Genomic DNA, 5895 nt, shown 5'->3' with positions numbered 1-5895 from the left:
CGGGGGCAGCGGCAGGTAAGCGGAGAGGCGGCGAAGGCCGGGCGGGGGGCGGGCGAGGTGGCTGCTGCCCGCACCGGGGCCGGACGGGTGGGAGGGAGAAAGAGCGAGGTGCCGGCGCGGAGCCGCCCGCCCCCGCAGCAGCCCCGCTCCTCACCCACGCCGCCGCGGCCGGCCGGGTTTGTGCCTTCCTTTGTTTTATTTAGGCTTTCTGTAAAAACTTGTTGTCACCATCACCCGAAGGGACACCCGCTTTCTTCCCCCTATCCCCAGGCGAGACCTCTGGGGTCTCAGACCCTTCCCGGATTGCCCCTTACTTTGAGTCTTGCCTTTCCTGCCCGATATTAAACCTGTCTCCCGCTGCGTATCATCCCTCTCTCCAGCCTGCTTACCCCGCTGCCCTCCGGATTCCCCCATTCCAGCCTTTCTACCTATTTTGATTTTATTTTCTCCCCCCGCCTCTCCATGGTTTCTAAGGGACTCCCCTCCAACCTGTCTGTAGGTATGTTTGTGTAACCAGACACTGAGAGTAGCTGTCTGCCGAGGAATTAACTCGGCAACCCCCAAAGCTTAGTTTGCATTCAATAGAGGTGTTTGTTTTTCAGGTTTAAACCTCCAGACGGGTTGAAGAAATCGCCCGACAGGAACCACTCGGCAAATTTTGTTTCCTCCCTTGAAATCCCACTGGACGTGGAGCAGGTGGGGGATTGGGAGGGGAGAATTTTGGGGGGTGGGAGGGGGTGGTGGGATGGAGAGTGACCAGGGGCTGAGTGGTGTGGGAGGGAGGTGAAAAGGGCTTTAGAGCTGGGAGAGCGGAGCCGTGCTTTCACCCTTCCCCTCCTCTGAGGAGGATAGCTCAAGGCTCTCGCTCTCTTTCGTTAAAAATAAATACTACAGAAGTTGGCAAATTTTGTAGTTTTAGAGAAGTGAATTCTCTCCAGGATTAACGTAAAAAATGTTGATGTTTGAGGAACTGCTCTTGCTCAACCCGTAAATAAAGAGATGTTGACAGTTTGTCTAGCCTCTGGTAAACGAGAACAAAAAAATATTTCATTTCTTGAAGGGCATCAATACTTGTGAGAGTGGGAGGGAGAGTAAGGAGTTTAACCATTAACCTTTATCTGGGATCGTAAATGAGTTGAAACTCATGTTTCTGAAGCTTCTTTTATGCATTTGCTTTTCTGTTTTTCCCCCTCTTCTTTCCTTCACTGGAGATGGTGAAAGGTAAATGAAAATGATGCTCTCATTAATTGGACAAGCAGGCGATTTTATGGCTCACCAGTAAAAAATAAATGCCACGGGAAAGTTGCTGTTTGTAGTGCAAGTGGTGGGAAAGTGGTCTGGAGGGTGGGGGGGATGGCAAAGCAGCGTGACTGGCTGCAGGTTGCGCTCTTAGTTTAGGGGCGTTTGAATTTGTGTTTCCAGATCATTCACTTGAAGACGCCGAAGGACAGTTTGTGGAAGGTAAGAGAGCCTCTTCCCCAACACTTATATCCTGCCACGTGTGCTGTGCATACCTGTATATTTTTTCTGTCCCTCAGGCCCTCAATGCCAGCACATTCGTGCTGGGAAGTGATAAATAGGAAATGTCGAGCTTTTGCTGTCCGCGGTGTGGATATTGTAAAGCACAGCATTTTTTAGCAAATGGATAAGATGCTTATACACACTGAGATGCTTGGTAAACTGATGAATTCCTCCCTTCCAAAAAAGGATGTCCTTTCTTTACTTAATCAGGACATAGCTTAGGAAAACGAGGCAAAGGGTATAATGAAAAAGTTTCTGTTCCGACTGTTTTCTACACGTGGAAGTAATATGCCTAATTTAACATGTAGGTTGTTTCCAACAAAGATGTTAGTATTAATTTTGATATGAATTGGGGAGAAAGATTATCCTTGCACCTTCTTAATTGCATCTTTCCCAAAAGTGGTGTTATGTTATTTTGTGACACAGCTCTTGCCAGAAGTGAAATAAAATTACTCTCTACTTTTGAAAATAAACTGTCTCCAGCCACCAGAACTTTTGTCCTTCCCACAGGTTTAAAGAAGTGAAAGCAGGAGATCCTGGGGAGAAGGCAAGGGTGGAAGAGATATGGGATCATAAAATTTGGCAGAGCAAGTGATTGAGGAGGTTGTCTTTGTTAGTTTGTCAGCATCACAGTTACAAGTAAAATATGCTTGTAAAATGCAAATTCAAGTAATTTCAAATGAAAATTTAAAAAATGCTTTCCCATTTTTTTTTTCCTTAGGAGTCTTTCACTTGTTTGTCATTATTTTGTCACTCTCTTGTCTAGGAATCAAAAATACAAAGACTGAGTAATACTGCTTATTCTCATAAATTACTATAAAAATCTGTACAGCACACTCAGTTTTAGAGGGAGTTCCTCTTCTTCCCCTTTAAATGAGTCCCTGCCAGCAGCAAGTGTGTTGATATACTGATCTGAAGGACTCAGGCATGATGCCAACTAAAGCAATTTAAATGACATGGTTAATAGTGTCTCTACTGTCCTTATCACACAGTAGCTGTCTTTAATAAACTCAGTGACTTCCAAATGATAATCATGGATGACAAACTAACTGTAGTCCTAGCTCTCATGTTCAGATGAACTCCCTTTTGCTCTGGTGGATTATATGAAATATGAAATATGAAATGCAAATTACAGACGGACTGTAGAAATTTGCAAAATATACTTCCCTCCTCTAAGTTTGTGATCTCTTTTAGACAAATAAGACCCAAATAGATTATCTGAAAAAAATTCTAAAGTTAGTGTTCCCATGGATTGCATTGCTATCAGTGTAATTTTTAAAAGTTTTTCTATAGTAATAATTGTATGCGGGACACTGCATCCTTCAAATGAATCCTTATCAAACACTTCAGAAGAGGAAATAATTTTACATAAATTAGGTAAGCCAGTATGATATGTCTAACAAATCAAAACACTCTGTAACTCTTGTAAAGCGTTTTGGATGGAAGTGAAGATTGATCCATCAATTTCAATTTGACATAAGTAACTTCAAAAAACAGCAAATACAATTTCAGAAGTATGCACACTGGTAAACAGCTGTTTCACAATGGGAATTTTAAATTTCTTTGAGTACCTCTGGTACTCATACTGCCTTTTTCCTTTGTCAAATTAAAGGATTACAACATAATATATAACCACAGAAGAATAGAGTAGTACAATTGACTTAACTGCAAATTGCATGTATGATTGCTTAGTTGTTTTTCTTTTTTTTGAATGGTTTGATCCTAAAATATCATTGCTAGATCTCACCTTCCTGATTTTCAAACCTGCTAAATTTTGCCAAAAGCTGTAGAAATGCTCATGTTCTCAGCAGATGTGAAGAGCTTACTAAAGCACCTAAGAATAATGTGTTTCATGTCTTGTGACTGTGATTGAAATAGTGCTGTGTGCTTAACTGATAAGTTTGGAAATGCTCTTCTTGATAGTCAAGATTGTGTTTTTGAAAATGAATACATGAATGCAGATTGTCGTCACAGTTTTTATTTCTTGCGGCTTTGTTTGCAAAATTCATTCCTTTGAGACTAGTGAAAAATAACAAGATTCTATCCGTATCTTAAAAGTAACAGTAGATAAGTAATAGTACTCTCCTAAAAGCCTTGTACAAATGAAGAAGTCTAACAGATTTGTTTTTTTTACTTTGTGTCACCAATCATATTATAATCATAATGAAAGTTAAACAATATAAGTGTTAGATTTTGTCAAAGTGAAAGACCCGACCTGAGATAGTACCGAAATATTCCCATGAAATGCCTATGGCCCAAAAAATGGGGCAAAGAAGGGAATGTGGCCTTTATGTATATATTCGCTATATAATAGATATGTTAACTTCAATCACTCCTTGGCACTATGGATCTACCTTATTAATTAAAACTAAATATTTGCTTATTCCAACTAACATTTGAAAAGCTATTTGATGATGTGAAGGCACGGTATTTCTAGAAATGCTTTTTAATAGGTAGTGGGTCACTCTTTTTTGGATGCTCTGACATTATGATAGTGGCTTTGCGATACTCAGAATGTGAATTTAAAAGTGATTTCATTGTTAAGCGTTATAATTTATGACTTTTTTTTTTCTGCAGCCTTCCTCAAACCTGATAGTTTTTTCAGTTCCACAGTTGGCCTCATGTTGCACTTTTCTCTTTGCTTTGAAGGCTGGGCGGAAGTCTTGTCAGGGTTTGCAGTTGTACTACTCCGTGTAGGGCTGGGTGCCTGTGCTTAAAACCATATGGGTGTTACTCTTCCAGAATTGTTGCCACCATGATTCCACCTTCTTATTAAACCCAATGCTAAGAATCACTTCATTAACAATGTATCACATTAAAAACCACATGCTAAGCATCATATACTTGAAAAATTATATTGTGAAAGATAAGGCCTCAAAGACCTGGGGTTTTCTGGGTGGTTTTTGTTTGTTGGTTTTTTTTTTTGGGGGGGGGGGGGAGGAGTTGTTGTTGTTTGTTTTGGGTTTTGGTTGGGATTTTTTGATTCTTCTTTTTTGGTTGTTTTTTTGTTTGTTTGTTTGGGGTTTTTTGGTGAAAACTTGGCACATTAAATGCACAGAAAAAGTGTTCTGGTTCAGAAAGGTTTACAAATGTAGTATGTCAGAAACATTTCTCTCTAAAATACCTTTCTCATTTATTCTCCCTTGTTTGCCACATTCATCACTTAAGACCTGAAGTTGCTAACATGCATAATAAGCACCATCTTATGACTGATGAATGCCACTGAAGTAATTGGAATAATTTTTAGTAAAGCAGTGCCCTGTGTTTGCAGAATGGACTAGCCCTTGTCTTTTAAGCTCTGCAGGGCAGGGAATTGTCTTTGAAGTATTTTCTGTAAAATGCCTGGCATGTCTGTGTGTTCCAAAAAATGATAAGTAATAATAAACAGTAGTTGACAATTTATTCAGACTTCTCTTTTTATTTTTTAATTATTATTATAATTTCGGAATTTGCCTATAGGGTGCTTTCTAGCAAAAAGAAAAATGCCAGAGTGTCTTCCAGCTGGGGCAAGAAGTGCTCTGATGGCAAGAGAAACTTTTAATCAAAATAGAATGCACATTTAATCGATAATATCTTCTGTAAAGCCATCGGGCTAAAACATCAACTGTCATAAATCAGTGTATCTCCACTGAAGTCTGTAGGGTGACTTATGCCAGATGATATGAGTGGCCTTTTTGGCTTAAACAGTTTTCCTTTAATCTTTTTGCCGCTTAAACTTTTACTATGATCTGCCTACATTCCAGAAGCATAGAAGGACAATGGGATAACGTTTCCTTACTTTCCTGCTTCTTTTAAGCCTTTGGAGGCTTTTCTTTTGCGTGATGGTGCATGCTTTATTAGTTATATATGCTCTAGTCTCCTCTTCAAGCCTGTGAAGGTAGCTGCCCTCCTCAAAATCACACCTGTCATTATGTTCAGAAAAACTCCAGTCTCATCTAGCTTGCCAGATGCAGGTGTATTGTAAATAGCTTCCTGATCATTCTGTATATGTAGTTTAAGGTTTCTAAACACTGGTATTAGTAACACTCTTATTAACAATATCTGCCATGAAGCAGTTTAGAAACACTGCTCCCCACGTTTCTTTCCCTGAATAATTTTATTGTGTCTGCCGAGGGTCCTAATATTTTAGTTTCTAACAGCATAATTCATATGAAGTAATTGAAAATGCTGAGTGTGTACGTCTTGTGTGGTGGGACGACTCCAATGATATTCTGGCAGTAGAGAACAGAGAAACAGAAATTATTTTCTTTTCCTTCCAAGCCTCTAACAAACATTTTTGAAGGCAGTGTTAATAAACTAATTTTTGTTAGATGTGGCAAAACTGTATTTGAGTAGAGAGTCGCTCATTTTCAAGCTAAATGTTCAAGCTAAATT

General features: G+C 39.6%; 1 long non-coding RNA gene across 1 annotated transcript; it reads left to right on the top strand.

Moving 5' to 3' along the window:
• Positions 1-590: 590 nt before the first annotated feature.
• On the top strand, positions 591-2110 carry LOC116783634. Its single transcript, XR_004355772.1, has 3 exons — positions 591-696; positions 1423-1461; positions 2032-2110. It is a non-coding gene; the product is annotated as an uncharacterized LOC116783634 (long non-coding RNA).
• Positions 2111-5895: the final 3785 nt, after the last annotated feature.

The sequence above is a fragment of the Chiroxiphia lanceolata genome, chromosome 3, assembly GCF_009829145.1.
Source record: "Chiroxiphia lanceolata isolate bChiLan1 chromosome 3, bChiLan1.pri, whole genome shotgun sequence".
In the NCBI taxonomy this organism is placed as follows: domain Eukaryota; kingdom Metazoa; phylum Chordata; class Aves; order Passeriformes; family Pipridae; genus Chiroxiphia; species Chiroxiphia lanceolata.
Note: the sequence above shows the minus strand (reverse complement) of the source record. Positions and strands in the feature narration are given on the sequence as shown.